Source organism: Schistocerca nitens, chromosome 6 (genome assembly GCF_023898315.1).
Source record: "Schistocerca nitens isolate TAMUIC-IGC-003100 chromosome 6, iqSchNite1.1, whole genome shotgun sequence".
Classification (NCBI taxonomy): domain Eukaryota; kingdom Metazoa; phylum Arthropoda; class Insecta; order Orthoptera; family Acrididae; genus Schistocerca; species Schistocerca nitens.
This window is the reverse complement of record NC_064619.1, coordinates 715,669,590-715,687,454: the sequence shown is the minus strand read 5'-3', so window position 1 is coordinate 715,687,454 and position 17,865 is coordinate 715,669,590.

The window sequence follows — 17,865 nt, the reverse complement described above, 5'->3', positions numbered from 1 at the left end:
GCAACAGGAATAATCCACTAAATTACGTCATTAACGTCGATATGCAACAGGATTTTGGAACATATATTGTGTTCGAACATTATGAATTATCTCGAAGGGAACGGTTTATTGACACATAGACAACACAGATTTAGAAAACATGCTGTCGGCAAAACATCTGAAATTCATCCGGTATTGACAGATTTCCATACGGCTTTTGACACAGCACCTCACAAGCGGCGGCTAGTAATCAAACTACGTGTAAGGCGCTGCAGTCATGGATTGTGCGGCTGGTCCCGGCGGAGGTTCGAGTCCTCCCTCGGGCATGGGTGTGTGTGTTTGTCCTTAGGATAATTTAGGTTAAGTAGTGTGTACGTTTAGGGACTGATGACCGTAGCAGTTATGTCCCATAAGATTTCACACACATTTGAACATTTTTTTATTCAAATTACGTGCCTATGGAATATCATCTCAATTATGCGACTAGATTCGTAATTTCCTGTCAGAGAGGTTACAGTTTTTAGGAACGAACGGAAAGTCATCGAGTAAAGCAGAAGTGATGTATGACGTTCCACAAGATAGTGTTATAGGCCCTCTGTTGTTCCTTATCTATAGAAACGATTCAGGAGAAGAACTGAGCAGCCGTCTTAGGTTGTTTGCAGATGATGTTGTCGTTTATCGTCTAATAAATTCATCAGGAGATCAAAATCAATTGCAAAACCTTTTAGGTGGAGCGAAAATTAGCAATTTTCTCTGAATAATGAAAAGTGTGAGGTCATTCACATGAGTGCTAAAAAGAATCCGTTAAACTTCGGTTCCACGATAAATCAATCAAATCTAAAGGATTTAAATTCGACTAAATACCTAGGAATTACTACTACGAACAACTTAAATTGGGAAGAACACATACACTACTGGCCATTAAAATTGTTACACCAACAAGAAATGCAGATGATAAACGGGTATCAAATGGCTCTGAGCACTATGGGACTCAACTGCTGTGGTCATAAGTCCCCTAGAACTTAGAACTACTTAAACCTAACTAACCTAAGGACAGCACACAACACCCAGTCATCACGAGGCAGAGAAAATCCCTGACCCCGCCGGGAATCGAACCCGGGAACTCGGGCGTGGGAAGCGAGAACGCTACCGCATGACCACGAGATGCGGGGAAACGGGTAATCATTGGACAAATATATTACACTAGAACAGACATGTGATTACATTTTCATGCAATTTGGGTGCATAGATCCGAGAAATCAGTACCCAGAAGAACCACAACTGGCCGTAATAACGGCCTTGATACGCCTGGGCATTGAGTCAAACAGAGCTTGGATGGCGTGTACAGGTACAGCTGCCCATGCAACTTCAACACGATACCACAGTTCATCAATAGTAGTGACTGGCGTATTGCGACGAGCCAGTTGCTCGGCCACCATTGACTTCGTGTCTCTTCAGTGTCTTGTGCAGCGACCAGAACTCGTGCCAGCATATCTTCGACTGTCTCTACAGGTGTCTCATACATCAGTTCATGATGCAGCCGACTAGCAGCTCTTCCGTTACCTCTAGCTTCGCCATACACGAGGAGCATGTCTGTGTATTCCGCAAACGTGTACTGCACCATGTTTCCTCTATCGGTAATGCACAGGTATTGACTCGGTCCCACAGCAAAGCGGACAGTAAGTGACATCTGGGGATCGCTTGACGTAGTACACGTCATCGTGTCTACCCTGTTGCATACCAGGACAGCGAACTCAGACGTTTCTCTTGCCCTAAGCAGAAGTTGACGAGGTACACATCTGAATTGAAACAGTCGTAGAAAGGAAACGATATGATTCAGGACATGGGTTCCTATTCAAAATGTTCTGTACTCACTACCCTCTACATGTCCTAGAAGTTTGTAACGGGAATTTCCGACCAACCTGTATGATTCTTAGTTACTCCTTATGATCTTCTGGTAGGTGGCGAGGAACCCAGCGGGCAGACACCTTCGAGCACTCCAACTGGTGGACGAGTCTGTCAGCAGTACCAACAGAGACGTCCAGCTGTGCAGCGAGGTGATCCCTACATCACATCGACTGAGGGTGTCCTCGCGTTTCAACAATGCGGGAGTCGCAGCGAGAGATCGGACAGGTGTGGGCGACGCAGCTGTGGTAATGACAGGCGCCTCGCCAACGATGATATTGGCATTAGCCAAGCAAGCGACATCTTTAGGCACTGTTCTCGATCTGAAAAAACCTTATAAACAGACTACTAACGTAATTTCAAGGGTCACGCAAACAAACAATGGCAAGAGATGTGGAACGTTTTCTAGCAAACGAAAGACGGTTATTACGCAGTGCTCCAACCTCCGATTCCCTCACAGCCGTGTTTCATGAGGACATATTTGGACCGACGCACGTTTATACTATCATACGACTTCGCTTCAGTCACGCCTCTTTTCCTCAACATCTATATCGGATCGACGTTTACGCTTCGCCGGCGTGTGAGTGTGATCCTGAGTCGGAAGCTGATTTCAACCACATCTTGTTTATGTGTTCCAGATTTTACTGTGAACGGTTGGACTTGCTGAAGACAATGCTGAGTTTGTGGTACCACGTTCCTCAATCAGCTACTTCTGTTTTAACCAAAGACATTCGCCTTTATAAAGTGGTTGTTGAGTTCCTTACGAGTGCTAGGCACAATCTGTAGGTTTTAATGGTGTACTTATTCTATTTTTCTGTCTTGTTTCTCAAGATATTTCAGGAACGGTGTGGACTGTAACCCAACACAATTTTAACTACCTTTTACGCTAATTGTTGCAAACATATAGTGGACATTGCTGCGACGATCTGCGCATTCTCTACTTGTAAATACGCATTTCTTATTCTTTTATTCAACTGTATGTACATTGTACACTGAAGAGCCAAAGAAGTTGGTACATCTGCCTAATGTAGTGCACGACCTCCGTGAGCGCGCACAAGTGCCGCAACACGACGTGGTATGGACCCGACTAATGTCTGAAGTACTGCTCGAGAGAGCTGACAGCACGAATCATGCAGGGCTGTCCTTAAATCCGTATGACTACGACGGGGTGCAGATCTCTTCTCATCAGCACGTTCTAAGGCATTCCAGATGTGCTCAATAATGTTCATGTCTGGGAAGTTTGGAGGCCAGCGGAAGTGTTTAAACTCAGAAGAGCGTTCCTGGAGTCATTCTCTAGCAGTTGTGGACGTGTGAGGTATCACACTATTCTCTTGGAATTGATGAAGTCCGTCGGAATGCACAATGGACATGAGTGGAAGCAGGTGATCATACAGAATGTTTACGTACGCGTGACCTGTCAGAGTCGTATCTAGACGTATCATGTATCCCATATCACTCGAACTGCACACGCTCCACACCATTACAGTCCCCTACTAACATGCAGGGTCCATGGATTCATGAGGTTGTCTCCATACCCGTACACGTCGATACGCTCGATACAATTTGAAACGAGACTCGTCCAACCAGCAGCATGTTTACAGTCATCAACAGCCCAATGTCAGTGTTGACGGGCCCAGGCGAGGTGTAAAGTTTTGTGTCGTGCAGTCATCAAGGGTACACCAGTGGGCCTTTTGATCCGAAAGCCCATTATGATGATGTTTCGTTGAATGGTCCGCACGCTGAGACATGTTGATGGCCCAGCACTCAAATCCGTAGCAGTTTGCGGAAGTGTTGCACTTCTGCCACGTTGAACGATTCTCTTCAGTCGTCGTTGCTCCCGTTCTTGCAGGGTCTTTTTCCGGCCACAGCGATGTCGGACATTTGATGTTTTACGGGACTCCTGATACTCATGGTACGCTCGTGAAATTGTCCTACGGCAAAATCCCCACTTCATCGCTACCTGGGAGATGCTGTGTCCCATCACTCGTGCGTTGACTGTAACATCATGTTCAAAGTCAATTAAATCTTGATATCCTGTGTTCGTAGCAGCAGTAACCGATCTAAAAACTGCGCCAGGCACTTGCTGTCTTATATATGCATTTCTGACGGCAGCGCCGTATTCTGCCTGTTTAAATATCCCTGTATTTGAATACACATGCCTAGATCAGTTTCTTTGGTGCTTCAGTGTTGATAACTAAGTGGAGATAGTTCAAATGACTCTAAGCAGTATGGAACTTAACATCTGAGGCCATCAGTCCCCTAGAACTTAGAACTACTTAAACCTAACTAACCTAAGGACGCCACACACATCCATGCCCGAGGCAGGATTCGTACCTGCGACCGTAGCAGCACCACGGTTCGGGACTGAAGCGCGTAGAACCGCTCGGCCACAGCGGCTGGCTTAAATGGGGGTGCTCGTCGGAAGGGGAAACAGATAAAAATAGTGACTCACGGTGCTTTTGTACACTGCCGAATCTCTGTAGACATTGTGCAAGCGCCTATGAATATCTGCGATTCTCTGGTTTTCGGCCAAAAAAATCTCAATGACAGCTCTCTGTTTCGAACGCACTTCCATTACAGACACCACTCTGAAGCGCCGTCGCCTATCGGAACTTCCTGAAACTATAGGCACTGAAGTGAGAATATTGCACTACGCCCTGCAAGAAATACCGTTTGTTTTCAACCGAAAGCGGCCGAGGAAAAAAAAAGTGTTGCATTGTTTATTGAACGCCTGTCTTACATTCAGACGTGACCATGACTGTGCCAGCTTGGTGGCCGACCAATAGTTGTAGTCGTCTGGTAATGCTTGCTTACGTCAGTCACTGGCTCTCTTGCCTACTGAGAGGTACCTCCGCCGACGGCGCTTATCGGGAGTGACTTATTGTCACTTGTCGGACTGCAGGCTGGTGCGCAGAGGTGCCCCTAGCTCGGGGGCGCACACGTGTCAAGGTCGCCTACCGAGCACAGCCGGCGGAGCAGGGCAGAGCCTGTTTATTTACAGTGGGGCGCGGCAGGGCTGCCTCAGCAGGTTGCTGGCCTCTTATCGCAGCGGAGGCCGCGACATCGCGCCGGCCGCTATCCTCCAGCAGCCGGCGGGCCGCGTGGGCGCTCCCACCGCTCGCCGGGTCTCCAGTGGCGGACTATTCCTGGAACGCCGTAACCCTTCGCCGACGTCGAGAATAGAACCGGCGCCCGTTTCTGTCCGCGCCGTTATCTGCACTGATAACGCACGTCGCTATTTGCGCCCGGTCAAACTATAATCAGCGCGTGGCGGATTCGTACCTTCCGGCGTTGCGTCTCGCTTATCTAGCGTTAGCAACGAAAATAGCTCGCAGTGCCAAGCGTACGTTGCACGAGTCCAAAGTCGACCGAGGAGTCTTGGGAGGGTGATTACGGTTGTTTACTGAATATTTTGGTATCTGGAACTCTCGGTCTGCAGTGGTCCGTTACACAGTAATTCGTTCGGTTTGTAGACACAGTTCCGCCAGTATAGAAAGTTTTTCTCTGATCCTGATACAGTCTTTCTGAGACGTTGCAACAAGGCAACATTTCGAATTTTTAAAAATTTGTTCTGCTATGACTGCAGATTTCTGTACCAAGTACTGTCATCGCGCCGTCCTATCATCGAAAACTCCACCGAGGACTGCTGATTTTACTCTTTAAGAAAACCATAAAAAATATTTTCCTGTACAATAGCTAAATAATGGTACAGCATACAACTTTAAAATTGAGCCAGCCCCTGGCACCTTGCGGTTGGCCGTCAAACTATATTACAGAAGAACATCTGTCATTATAACAGTAAGTAAAGGTCAATGACATAAGTTAAACAGACGCAAATTGCCACCAGATGTCACAAGAGCGATCGCTACGACTAAACATTTGCGAGACAGAAGGCATCAAAGTAGCACACATAACATACTATCCAAATATACACTCCAATACTGACAAGAGTCATAGACATATACCAGAAAGCAGTTATTTATGCAGTACAGTGTCTCACCTGAGATGCCAGATAGGTGAGCAGACAGGCAGAACACAAAACACAGATGAGAGCCGGGAAGTGTGTGGCAAACCACTCCACATCTGCAGAGCACCTCAGGGAACACAACCACAAGCCCACTAATAGAGAAGAAGTTATGAAAATAATTAGAATAAACAATAAAACACATCTTCTGACCTTGGAATAAAATGATCATATACAAGAGATCAAAGCAGAAAAAAGTCAATTTGAATGATCTAGTATGCAAGACAAACAAGACACTATTTATATTAATACACAATGTGGTGGAATAACGCTCCAACACATGATGATCAGAGAAACGCCACACAACATTTAAACTCAAAATCCAATCATCTGAAAACCTAAAACTTTGAATCACTCTCTTACAGCTAATGCATCCACATTCAACGTTTACAAACGCTTCCCATAGTAACTACATCCCAAAATCCCTAATATCTTTAAAAAAACAAACAAAAAAGAATCCATACATGCACATTCAGTCTCTCTATCTCTCTCTCTCTCTCTCACACACACACACACACACACACACGCAGATAGAAAGAGAGCAGAAATAAACAGTCACATTAGGTTTCATCATATACTTCGCTAGGTTGGCAACACTTGATTAAAGTCAAAAAACAGCAGAGACATGAGGTGAACTCATATTTACAGCTAAAAATCACACTTTTCGAGAGAAAATCTGCATCTTGTGCCAGAATAGTCCACAGCAGTTATTTTACATAATACATATACTACGAAACTCCTGAAACTCCTGTGTGACCGGACATGGGGATTGCATCCTTCCACCATCCTCCACACCTATAAATTCCTCATCAATCCTATCTCCTGTTATGCCAGCATTGCCTGGTTCTCCGCCACGACCCCCCCCCCCCCCCCTTCACTTTTATGAGGCCCTCCAAATCCTCAAACGCCATGCTCTCCACCTTGCGTTCTGTATCCACCTTCCTTCCACCACACAACTCCTGTATAGCCTCATCCCCTTTCCCCACCTCCTCCTTTCCCTCCAACATCTCTGCGTCCTTTACACTGTCTGCAGGCTTGATCCCCCACCCCCTGGTTTCCTCTTTCCTCTCCACCCCCCGCCCATTGCTGTGCCTCTATCGCTGTATCCCTCCCTCTCTCCATCTCCACAACCTCCATCTCCTTCATCATGGCAATTTCCAGCACCTCCTTCCTGGATGTTGAACTTCGCTGTGACATCTACCCTTCCGTCCAACTGTAAACTGGCCTTGTTCCCCTCTTTTTCCTTTCCCCTCCTTCTCCCAGAGTGGATTCCCCTCCTTCCCCCTAGGTCCCCGCACACCCTCCTCGACTGTTTCCCTTCCACATCCTTTCCTACCCGGCTCTCTTTGGCGCGTCCCCCGCCCACCTCCCCCCTCTCCCCCCTCCCTGTCATCCCTTCTCCCTCTTCTCCATACCCCTGGCAGATCATCTCAGTTTGCTCATCATAATGAGTGTGCTACGTCAGTGTTGTGTTTGGTGCTGTTCTCCCGTGTGTCAAGACTGTGATTTTACTTGTGTGCTGGGCTTGTACGTAGTGTTAGTGACAATGATACGCTGTCCGTCGATACTCTTATGCCTCGGTCATACTTCACCTTGTGTTCTTTAATTGTCCCAGTATGTGGTTTTTTTGTGTGCACTACTTTCTTACGGTTTTTATCTCCATTTTACAGTCGTCCCCCTTTTTTGTCTGTTCTCTTCCGTACTGTTCTCCATTGTTGTATGTATGTATGCCATATTTTCTCGTTTCTGTTATTTTAAGTGTCTTCTTTGTATAATTACAGTCTTTTGGCCGAAGAGCAACGCATATGCTGCTGCCAGCCCACCCCAGATAGGGCACTGAAACACAATAAAGGAAAAAAAAACACTGTGTTGTCAGCAGAGAGGCAGTAACTGCAGGATGGGTCGGTGAGGAGAATCAGTGACTTCTAACACGGACTAGTCATTCGGCGTCAGCTGAGTAACAAATCCGTCAGGGATGTTTCAGTCCTTCTAAAGCTGCCCAAATCAACTGTTGATGATGTGAGTGTGAAATCGTAACGAAAAACAATTGCCACCGGTAAACTTACACACAGCAAACCTCATGTACTGACAGACAAGGACCGTAGAGTATCGGGCAGGGTGCTTGTAAAATATCGCACGATATCAGCGGAAAAGTCCACTCGTGAGTTCCAAAGTGCACCCACCAGTCCAGCTTGCACAGTGACTGTGCGAAGGGACTGGAATATAACAATCGAGCAGCTTCACAAAACCACACATTGCTGCAGTCAGTGGGGAGTGACGCCCGAGGTGATGTAAGGAGAGACCCAACTGGACAGTGGATGACTGGAGAGGAGTGATTACAGTGTGGTAATCCAATGGCGGCGTTTGCGTCTGCCGAATGTCCGAAGAACAGTACCTCCCATCATGTGTGGTGCAAACAGTGTAGTACCGAGTAGATGGTGTTACGGTATGGAGGTGTTAAAACTCTTCATCCACTTCGGTTTTGTAGACTTTTATATCATTGACTTTCGATCTATTTCGGTGTGTTGTTATTGAACAGATGTACTTGAAAATGAACTAAAGCCCGAAATCTGCCATTAGTAATAAATAAAATAAGGGAGATTGGACTTACTTAAACGCGTTAGAGATTAATGACTTTTAATAAATTCAGTTTTGGAGATGTTCTATGCATGACTTAACATAATAGCCATTTACTGTATTTTAGCATGTATTATAAAGTTTTACATTTATATTATCACAAATGCTTTCCCAGTTTTGAAAAATAGTCCAACACTGTCACCTTACTTCAGTGCTGGGGTGAGATGGTTTTGAAAACGTGGCAAAATGACAGTACTTTCTTCTTGGAAAGTATAAGAGTGTATTTTAAGTAATTAAGAATTGATATGCTTTTCTTATTGAATTACATACAACTAAATGGTTATTGTGTTGAAAATTCATCATATAACTATAAATCAGTATTATTTATTAACGAAAATCACACAAAAATGTTTATCTTCAAATTTTTATGTGTCCTCAAGCCACCATGTATGTGCAACAATGTATCAAGTATTTAACTGGAGGGTCGGTATAGGTGTCATCATATGCAGGATAACACGTAGTACTTTCCATGAAAATGATTGTTGTTTTAAACATTTTTGTTCCGCCTTACGTACTTTTTCATCGCTCAAAATTTGTTTGCCTTGCAATTTGCGGGCTGTTTCGTCCCATATTTTATCACAAGCTGTTTCTTTAAGCAACAGTCTCAAATAGAAAGTGCAGCTACTGTGTTGTAGCTTTATAGGAGTATCGTTTGTTGAAGGCTCTGATTCGTCATTTTACCCTACCTGATGCCCATCAGTAGATTAACTAGGCGTTCCTGTAGGGTAGAGCCTTTCCGATGCTGCAGCCTGAGCACGACTATTTCAGTTTCGGCGTGATCCGTAACAAGAACACCTTCTGATGTTTCCGTCGCAGTATAATTATGATCGTTAACACCAGAGAAAGAGTGTTTGGACGCTGAGCAGCTAATACAAGATGTAAATGGAGATAAATCTAATAATCATTGGAGACTGTGACGCGGTTGTAGGGGAAGGAATAGAAGAAAGGGTTGCGGAAGAATATGGGCTTGGCAGCAGGAACGAGGGAGGAGAAAGACTAATTGAGTTCAGCCATAACTTATAGACGGTAAAATCGAATATGTTCAAGAATCATAAGAGGAGGAAGAGGTATACTTGCAGAAGAGCTGGAGACATGGTAGGATTCCAGCTGAATTACGTCATGGTCAGTCAAAGACAGATACTGGATTGTAAGGGGTACCCAGGAGCAGATACAGACTTAGATCACAACTTACAAGGGAACCTCCCCATCGCACCCCCCTCAGAATTAGTTATAAGTTGGCACAGCGGATAGGCCTTGAAAAACTGAACACACATCAATCGAGAAAACAGGAAGAAGTTGTATGGAACTATGAAAAAATAAGCAAAATATACAAACTGAGTAGTCCATGTGCAAGATAGGCAACATCCAGGTGTGTGTAAACATATGAGCGCCGTGGTCCCGTGGTTAACGCGTGCAGCTGCGGAGCGAAAGGTCGTTGGTTCAAGTCTTCTCTCGGGAGAAAATTTTAATTTTTATTTTCAGACAATTATCAAAGTTCAGGCACTCATATATAATCATCTTCGCTCTCCAAAATTCCAGGACATGTTCAGATTTGCTTGGACATATGCAGGATTTGACGGTTTACACACGGAAAAATTTGAAAACGTTAAAAACATATGTTTTGACAGAGCACAGACAAAACTGTGCGACTGTGAAACTGTTGCATTCATTTGTTGCAGTTTATGTGACAAACTCTTATGTTTTCACACTTTTTTCGAAGTGATTATCACATCCTCAAGAAAACCTAAATTGGGCAAGGTAGAAGAATCTTTTTACCCATTCACCAAGTGTACAAGTTAGGTGGGTCGACAACATATTCCTGTCATGTGAAGCACATGCCGTCACCAGTGTCGTATAGAATATATCAGACGTGTTTTCCTGTGGAGGAATCGGTTGACCTATGACCTTGCAATCAAATGTTTTCGGTTTCCATTGGACAGGCACGTCCTTTCGGCTACTAATCGCACGGGTTTGCGGTGTGGTCGCAAAACACAGACACTAAACTTATTACAGTGAACAGAGACGTCAATGAACGAACGGACAGATCATAACTTTGCGAAAATAAAGAAAGAAAAATTTTCACTCTCGGGAGGATTTGAACCAGGAACTTCACGTTCCGCAGTTGCTCACGCTAACCACGGGACCACGGCGCTCCTGAACACAGATTGTCCCACACGTTGCCTATCTTGCAGATGGACTATATATATTTTGCTTATTTTTTTCATAGTTCCACACAACTTCTTCCTGTTTTCTCGATTGATCTGTGTTCAGTTTTTCAAGGCCTATCCACTGTGCCAACTTATAACTAAATCTGAGGGGGGTGCGATGGGGAGGTTCCCTTGTTAGTAATGATGAAGAGTAGACTGAAGTTTAAGAGAATCACCCGGAAAAATCAACGTGGAAGGAAATGGGATACCGAAGTACTGATGAGACGCGTTTGAAGTTCGCTAAGGATGTGGATACTGTACTGTGGTAAGGAATACCAGAGCTGGTAGCTTAGTTGAAGAGGAGTGGACATCTCTCAAAACGGCAACCACAGTCATCGGACAGTCAGACACAGATACAAGGAGGGTAACTCCGAAGAAATTTTTGTAACGGAGGAAATACTTCATTTGATCGACGAAAGAAGGAAATACAAAAATCTTCAAGGAAAGACATGAATACAGCAATATAAATCGATTAGGAATGAAATAAATAAGAAGTGCAGGACAATCAAGGCGAAATGGTTGCATGAAAATGTGAAGAAATCGAAAAAGAAATGATCGTCATGAGGACTTTCTTAGTGTATAGAAAGTCAAAATCGGTGAAATAAAAACAAGCAGCTTCAAGAGTGCAAAGGAAATTTCACTGACAAGAGAACTTATAGATGAAAAGACTACATTGATGGCTCTGCGAGGAGGGGGTGAGGGTCTTGGCTGGCGGGGTGGGAGGGCTGAGGGCTGCTCGATAACGTGATAGAAGAAGAAATTGGAAGGTCGGAAGACATGGGGAACCCAGACTAAAATTAAAATTTAAAAGGGCTCTGAAATACTTGAGAATAAATAACGCTCAACGGATAGTCAAAGTTCCATCGGAATCTCTAGAATAAGTGGGGCAACTGGCGGCCAAACGACTATTCAGACTGGTGATGTACCATTAGACTTTCGAGAAAATATCATCCACACAATTCTGAAGATAGCAAGAGCAGATAAGCTCGAGAACTATCCCACAATCAGCTTAAGAGTTCAAGCATCTAAACTGCTGACAACAATAATACAGTGTACTGAAAATGTGTTAGATGGCCACCATTTGCCTTTTGGAAAGGTAAAGGGAGCCAGGCGGAGTGGCAGTTTTGACGTTGCGCTTAATTATGGAAGCAAAAGTGAAAGAAAATCAAGAGACGTCCATTGGATATGTCGAACTGGAAAAAGCTTTTGACAATGTAAAGTGGCGTAAGATGTTTGTAATTCTGATAAAAATAGCCATAGCGAAAAACGGTCAATATACATTACGTACAAGAACCAAGAGACAACAATAAGACTGGAAGACAAAGAACGAAACGCCGGGATAAAAGGAAATACGACAGTGCTGCAGTTTTTCACCTTAACAGTTCAATCTATAGGCCATACATCGAAGAAGCAATGACGCAAATAAAAGGAAGTTTGAAGAGTGGGATTAAAATTCAGGGTGAAAGGATATCAATGATACACTATGTGATCAACAGTATCCGGACATCCACAAAAACATACGTTTTTCATATTAGGTGCATTGTGCTGCCACCTACTGCCAGGTACATATCAGCGACCTCAGTAGTCATTAGACATCGTGAGAGAGCAGAATGGGGCGATCCGCGGAACTCATGGACTTCGAACGTGGTCAGGTGATTGGGTGTCACTTGCGTCAAACGTCTGTACGCGAGATTTTCACACTCCCGAACATCCATAGGTGTACTGTTTTCGATGAGATAGTGAAGTTGAAACGTGAAGTGACACGTAAATCACAAAAGCGTACAGGCCGACCTCGTCTGTTGACTGACAGAGACCGCCGACAGTTGAAGAGGGTCATATTGTGTAATAGGTAGACATCTATCCAGACCATCACGCAGGAATTCCGAAGTGCATCAGGATCCACTGCGAGTACTACGAAAGTTAGGCGGGAGGTGAGGAAACTTGCATTTCATGGTCGAGCGGCGGCTCATAAGCCACACATCACGCCGGTAAATGCCAAACGACACCTCGCTTGGTGTAAGGAGTGTAACCATTGAACGATTGAACAGTGGAAAAAACGTTGTGAGGAGTTACGAATCACGGTACACAATGTGGCGATCCGATGGCAGGGTGTGGGTATGGCGAATGCCTAGTGAACATCATCTGCCAGCGTGTGTAGTGCCAGTAGTAAAATTCGGAGGCGGTGGTGTTATGGTGTGGTCGTGTTTTTCATCGAGGGGCCTTACACCCCTTGTTGTTTTGCGTGGCACTATCACAACACAGGCCTACATTGATGTCTTAAGCACCTTCGTGCTTCCCACTGTTGAAGAGCAATTCGGGATGTCTATTACATCTTTCAACACGATCGAGCACTTGCGTATAATGCACAGCCTGTGGTGGAGTGGTTACACGACGATAAAATGCCTATTAATGGACTGTCCTACATAGAGTCCTGACCTGAATCCTGTAGAACACCTTTGGGGTGTTTTGGAACGCAGACTTCGTGGCAGGCCTCACCGACCGATATCGATACCTCTACTCAGTGCAGCAATCCGTGAAGAATGGGCAGCCATTCCCCAAGAAACCTTCCAGCACCTGATTGAACGTATACCTGCGAGGGTGGGAGCTTTCATCAAGGCTAAGAGTGGGCCAGCACCGTACTGAATTCCAGCATTACCGATGGAGGCCGCCACGAACTTGTAAGTCATTTTCAGCCAGGTTCAAATTGGTTCAAATGGCTCTGAGCACTATGGGACTTAACTGCTAAGGTCATCAGTCCCCTAGAACTTAGAACTACTTAAACCTAACTAAACCTAAGGGCATCGCACACATCCATGCCCGAGGTAGGATTCGAACCTGCGACCGTAGCAGTCGCGCGGTTCCAGACTGTGGCGCCTAGAAACGCTCGGCCACCCCGGCCGGCTTCAGCCAGGTGTCCGGATACATAGTGTATGATTCGACGATGACATTTCTGTCGTCAGTGAAAGTGAAGAAGAATTATGCAGGACCTGTTGAATGGAATGTACAATCTACTGATTACAAAATATGGATTGAGAACAAACCGAAAAAAGACAAAAGTAACGAGAAGTAGCAGAAATGAGAATAATGAGAAGCTTAACATCAAAATTGGTGATAACGAATTACATGAAGTTACGTCTGTTACCTTACAAGCAAAATAACCAATGACAGACGAAACAGGGAGGACATAAAAGGCAGACGAGCACAGGCAAAGAGGTTATTTCTGCCCAGGAGAAGTTTACTCTTATCAAACATAGTCCTTAATCGAGGAAGAAATTTCTCAAAATGTGGTTTTGGAGCAAAGCACTGTAGTGAATCATCGACAGAGGGAAAACTTGAACAAAGGAAAATCGATGTTTTTGAGATGTAGTGCTACTAAATAATGTTGAAAAACAGGTGGACTAGTACGATAAGGAATGAGCACGTTCTCCATTTAGTCAGCAAAGAAAGGAACATGTGGAAAACACTGACGAGAAGAAGGGACAGGTTGGTAGGACATGTGTTAAGACATCAGGGGAATAATAAACTCCACGGTACTAGAGACAACTGTAGAGGGTAAAAACTGTAGTGTGAGACAGAAATCGGAGTACGTGCAACAAATAAGTGAGGAAGTAGATTACGAGGGTACAATGAGATGAAGATTTTAGAGCAGGAGAGGTATTCATGGCGGACTGCACAAAAGAATAAAAATAAAAAAATTAAAAAACGACCAAGTAATCATAAGGTCTGATAGCTCATTCTTTGAACCCATTAACCGCATTAGCGCGTGTGGTTGCTTTGAGATAAACAGTGCTCGACACATGACGAGGTTGTCATCTTGACTCTTTCAACTTTCTTCAGTGAGCTATATAAAATGTCTGATTTTTGCGGCGGGCTTAACAAGATTCAGATATTAATAAATAGTGACTAGAAATGCGTATCGCCAAAGTTAGACATATACGACAAATATTACTCAAATATCTTACCTATGAATCCACAAAGGATATGTTGAAACCCTTGAAATCAGGTTTCGTTTCGTACTCGACAGTCGAAGGTGTCGGCGGAAGGAAGTTCAGTTTAGTACGCATTATACTGACCACCTAACCTGTTGTCGGTGTTGTGATTTAGCAGATGATGTTTCTCTGGTTTTCCTGTATTGGAGACGGTGCCTCTTCAAACACTAAAGACATCGGCTGCCTGGGTTTACGAAAGTACCCAAAACACTAGCACCAACAATTTTCCCTTACGCGAATTCGCTTAGCTCCGACATAGTGCACTCACCGCTAAACAGAACACTGTTCTGACCACGAGTGATACTTGCAAAATGTTCACGAAACTGGGAAGTTGCAGCTCGTGGGCAAATACAACACCGCAATCTGCAGGCTTGCATAGCATTTGCGTTTATCCCGATGCATGCTTTTCTCATGGTATTTCCATAGCTTTGCCCAATCCCTGTAAATATTCATTACAAACAGTTTTAGTGAATTCTTTTGTGGAAGGGGATTCATATATCTTATGACATCCTCTCTCCTTGGATCCGCTGCTGCAATGACTTTTCTGCGCTCCTTGTTATTAGTCATACGACCTAACAGATTGCGGAGACCGAAAAGCATCAGAAAAGGAGGCAAGTTAGACAACATATCGTCAACGAAGAGGTCATGAGAGACTGAAAGAACGTGTAAACTATAACAAAGTCTCTTTCATGATATGCTTAACATTGACACAGTAGTTTCAGGGCTAGGATTCCTTATCTGAAACCAGACATCCGTCCTTCACCGACATCCCTCAAAGTTCATAACATCATCACAGAAACTCCCTTTAGAAATCACTGCTCATATTAAAGGCTGGGCTGGAAAACACTCCTCTACGATGGCTCGCCCCTACGGAGCTCAAAGTTGCTGTAGATGATTCAACGGGGGCAGAACATCAGGGTCAAGATACACTCTAAGACGCACAACGTAGGAATTATCCGAAAGGGACGGAAATCGGCAGATATGATCTACATGCACACACAAATCATTACAATTAAGAAAAATTGGACGATTTATTCAAGAGAAAAAGTTTCGCAAATTGAGCAAGTCACTCATGCGTTGGTCCATCCCTGGCCCTTATGCAAGCAGTTATTAAACGTGCCATTGTTAGAGTTGTTGGATGTTCTAAATTGGGGAGAGGTGCTGCGACCTCGCTGGACGAGGTAGGGTTTGGCACGGACAAAGACAAGCGGGAGAAACTCTCGCCGTGTGCGAGCGGGCATTATCTTGCTGAAATATAAGTCAAGGTTGGCTTGCCATGAAGGGCAACAAAATGAGGCGTAGAATATCGTCGATTTACCTCTGTGCTGTGGGGGTGCCGCAAATGACAACCCATGGGGTCCTGCATGAAATGACACCCCGACCACCACTCCTAATTGTCTGGCCGTACGGCGGCCGACAGTCAAGCAGGTGTCGCACTGCTGTCCAGAGCGTCTACAGACATGTCTTGGCCGGTCATGAGGTCTCAGTCCGGTGTGGGGCTCGTCATGTAGAGTCTTGGCTGGTCATGAGGTCTCAGTCCGGTGTGGGGCTCCTCATGCAGAGTCTTGGCTGGTCATGAGGTCTCAGTCCGGTGTGGGGCTCGTCATGTAGAGTCTTGGCTGGTCATGAGGTCTCAGTCCAGTGTGGGGCTCGTCATGCAGAGTCTTGGCTGGTCATGAGGTCTCAGTCCGGTGTGGGGCTCGTCATGTAGAGTCTTGGCTGGTCATGAGGTCTCAGTCCGGTGTGGGGCTCCTCATGCAGAGTCTTGGCTGGTCATGAGGTCTCAGTCCGGTGTGGGGCTCGTCATGTAGAGTCTTGGCTGGTCATGAGGTCTCTGTCTGGTGTGGGGCTCGTCATGCAGAGTCTTGGCTGGTCATGAGGTCTCAGTCCGGTGTGGGGCTCCTCATGCAGAGTCTTGGCTGGTCATGAGGTCTCAGTCCGGTGTGGGGCTCGTCATGTAGAGTCATGGCTGGTCATGAGGTCTCAGTCCGGTGTGGGGCTCGTCATGTAGAGTCTTGGCTGGTCATGAGGTTTCAGTCCGGTGTGGGGCTCGTCATGTAGAGTTTTGGCTGGTCATGACGTCTCAGTCCGGTGTAGGGCTCGTCATGCAGAGTCTTGGCTGGTCATGAGGTCTCAGTCCGGTGTGGGGCTCGTCATGTAGAGTCTTGGCTGGTCATGAGGTCTCAGTCCGGTGTAGGGCTCGTCATGTATAGTCTTGGCTGGTCATGAGGTCTCAGTCCAGTGTGGGGCTCGTCATGTAGAGTCTTGGCTGGTCATGAGGTCTCAGTCTGGTGTGGGGCTCGTCATGCAGAGTCTTGGCTGGTCATGAGGTCTCAGTCCGGTGTGGGGCTCGTCATGCAGAGTCTTGGCTGGTCATGAGGTCTCAGCCGGTGTGGGGCTCGTCATGTAGAGTCTTGGCTGGTCATGAGGTCTCAGTCCGGTGTAGGGCTCGTCATGCAGAGTCTTGGCTGGTCATGAGGTCTCAGTCCGGTGTGGGGCTCGTCATGTAGAGTCTTGGCTGGTCATGAGGTCTCAGTCCGGTGTGGGGCTCGTCATGTAGAGTCTTGGCTGGTCATGAGGTCTCAGTCCGGTGTGGGGCTCGTCATGCAGAGTCTTGGCTGGTCATGAGGTCTCAGTCCGGTGTGGGGCTCGTCATGTAGAGTCTTGGCTGGTCATGAGGTCTCAGTCCGGTGTGGGGCTCGTCATGTAGAGTCTTGGCTGGTCATGAGGTCTCAGTCCGGTGTGGGGCTCGTCATGCAGAGTCTTGGCTGGTCATGAGGTCTCAGTCCGGTGTGGGGCTCGTCATGTAGAGTCTTCGCTGGTCATGAGGTCTCAGTCCGGTGTGGGGCTCGTCATGCAGAGTCTTGCACTCCAAGGGGAGCAAGGGAGAGACGTTAGGGGTGGCTGGTATCCTCTTTCTACAACACAAATGCACACGTGGATTAATACGGTTCTTTATTCGTAGGAACTGGAAACGTTTACTTAACTAGAATAGAGTCCATTTGTTGTGGTACAAGCTCATCAGTAATAGCTCTCTTCTTTCAATTATATGTCAGCCTCGGTAATCTTGCTATTACAAACTTTATTTTCTCACTGATAGTCCTGCTATAGCCACTAATCTGGC